This window comes from Aplysia californica, unplaced genomic scaffold (assembly GCF_000002075.1).
Source record: "Aplysia californica isolate F4 #8 unplaced genomic scaffold, AplCal3.0 scaffold00060, whole genome shotgun sequence".
NCBI classification, from domain to species: domain Eukaryota; kingdom Metazoa; phylum Mollusca; class Gastropoda; order Aplysiida; family Aplysiidae; genus Aplysia; species Aplysia californica.
Genome location: NW_004797330.1, coordinates 1,130,906 through 1,133,264, shown reverse-complemented (window position 1 = coordinate 1,133,264; position 2,359 = coordinate 1,130,906). Strand labels below are relative to the sequence as shown.

At 41.1% G+C, this 2,359-nt stretch overlaps 1 protein-coding gene across 1 annotated transcript in view; it reads right to left on the bottom strand.

The window, feature by feature from the left end:
* The window catches only part of LOC101854480, a 35,988-nt gene extending 33,867 nt beyond the window's left edge, over positions 1-2,121 (bottom strand). The window contains exon 1 of the mRNA XM_005093246.3: positions 1,792-2,121. The gene's annotated coding sequence lies outside the window, so the exon portion shown is untranslated. The remainder of the gene's footprint in view (positions 1-1,791) is intronic.
* Positions 2,122-2,359: the final 238 nt, after the last annotated feature.

Here is a 2,359-nt window from a genome sequence, read left to right as displayed (position 1 = left end):
TTGCATGAGAAGAAAGGAAGTAGTAAGAAAGGTTTTGAAAATGGGTATTCCAATGTAAAGCGCATTGAGCTACTTTGTTTGGAAATGTGCTATATGAATGTTATATATTATTGAGCCTGTCGAGACCAGTCTAGACTCAATGTTAACATAAATAAAACGTTTCCAATTTGACTGAGGCGTTCCATTGACACCACACACCCCCCTCCCCCTTCACACACAAACAGAAAGAATAATAAAAATTAAATAAGATAAGACAATAAAATAGAATAAAATGAAATAAAAAACCCCAAAAACCCCAACAAAAACACGAACACTTTCTTTCATCATTCATTGGTGGAATGGCATCATGCAATCCCATTTCATGTCATCTTTTTCATCTCTCCCTCTCTCTCTCTCTCTCTCTCTCTCTCTCTCTCTCTCTCTCTCTCTCTCTCATACACAAGAGAGCACCCGTCCACCTTTTATTGTATTGCTGATATCCAACACCTTTCCCCTTGTAGTAATGGAATTCCAAAAGTACGCGAAGACTTTTCCAACGACTATGTTTGTTCTAGACACTTACTAGACTTGTTCGATCTTCTGATGTCAGTCAACCTCCCCAGCTATTCTGTTGACTAATTAAATAGTCTGTGCTCAACGGCTAAAGAAAACAAAACCTTTTGCGAGCTAGTGCTTAAAAGAAGGGCGCACGGGTCAACTCAAAAAGGAGTGCACTCAGCACATAGGAGATCAGTCCTGCTGTAAACTACGTATGAGGCAGTATTGAAGCTAGTTCTTTAAGATAAAATGAAACGTTTGTATAGTTTTAGTCAGAGTTTTATGGCACTTGTAACGCAATTAAGTCATATAAGTGCTGAAGGCCGCCAACCACCTATAAAATGAAACTTAAAGGGGGGGGGGGGGGGGGTAAAATGAATAGCTTTGACCAATACTAAGCAAAAAGGATAGAGAAATTGGGATCAACGAAATAAATTAAAGACGTGTCTACATTCTCAAACATACAAACAAAATTCTTACTCATTTCGTTCGGCATCTTTCCCCCAACTTACACTCGTATATTGAAAACATTTTCCTGAGCCCACTACTAGGTTCTTGGGGTCTGAGGATTTCGTACGACGTTCACATAACTGGCATTCCAAAGCGTGCGCGCGTGCCACACGCCTACCGGTAAAACACACACGCATGGAGAGAGATTATTTCCTAAGGCAAAGTGGGAAGTGGACATTGAACATACCATTGATTTTGGGGTTCGGAGTTGGTGGTATTGGGTCAACACTTAATCCAGGACCAGACTCAAGGGGACAATGGGTGGAGGATTTTTGCGTTTCGTTTGAAAAGGGAAGGGGGTGGGCGTGGAGGAAAACACTAGGGAGATGCCAAAGTAGTATACAGAAGAAAAAATGAGTCAATGGTAACGGCAAAAGAACAAAAAACGAAAACAAGACAAAAAGAGAGGGGGTGGAAAAAGAGATAGAGGGGCGAGAGGAAAGAGAGAAAGGGGATGGGGGAGGGGAGGGGAGAGACATAGACACCTGAAAAGAAGAAATGTTACAAAGAAAACAACTACCTCATCTTAAACAAAATCCTTTATCAAACAGTAAATTCATGTTTATAGTCCTGATGTTTCAATTACTGTTTGCCATATAGTCTAGTATTTGGGATATAACACTTTAAAAAACAACAACAAACAAACATTTTACTGAAATCAACGAACATAAACTACGATACGTTACAATATGATAAATACATTTCACACTATGAAAACTAAAAGAACAAAATGACGAGACATACCGATTTCTTCATCTCGACGACCATGGTTCCTCTCCGGTCAAGAAGAGACCAGAACCGGGGACATTAAGTCGACCGAAATTTCAGGAAAAGATCTAGATCTAGACCTCAGTGCTGATGATTTGCATCGTTATTATAGAGGAAATTCCCAGCCATCGAAGGCACATAATAATACGCTCTCTCTCGGCGCCAGAAAGCACGCGCTGAAAGTGTCGTTGAACCACAGCAAATGTTACGAGCATAACACGCATGTGTGAGTCAGTTGAGACCCAGCACCAACGGCATGTGAGTTGGGAAATGAGTTAAATTAGCATATTGGGACGAAGTGGCGGCTGCTGCTGGTTCTACTGTGGTCTGAAGACAGCTACAGAAAGTGCCCAGATTTAGCGGTTCTTTCGCGGACTTTGGCAGGCGAATTAGGAACAGACCATCAGCCGAACAGTCTTCCAAAGGTATTGATGGTTGGAGTGTAAATTTTTTTTCCTCAGCATGCTCCGTTAGAACCATATCTTTAATTGAGTACAGTCCTAAAATGAACCCCTAGTCTGCTTCATATCTCTCTCTCTCTCTC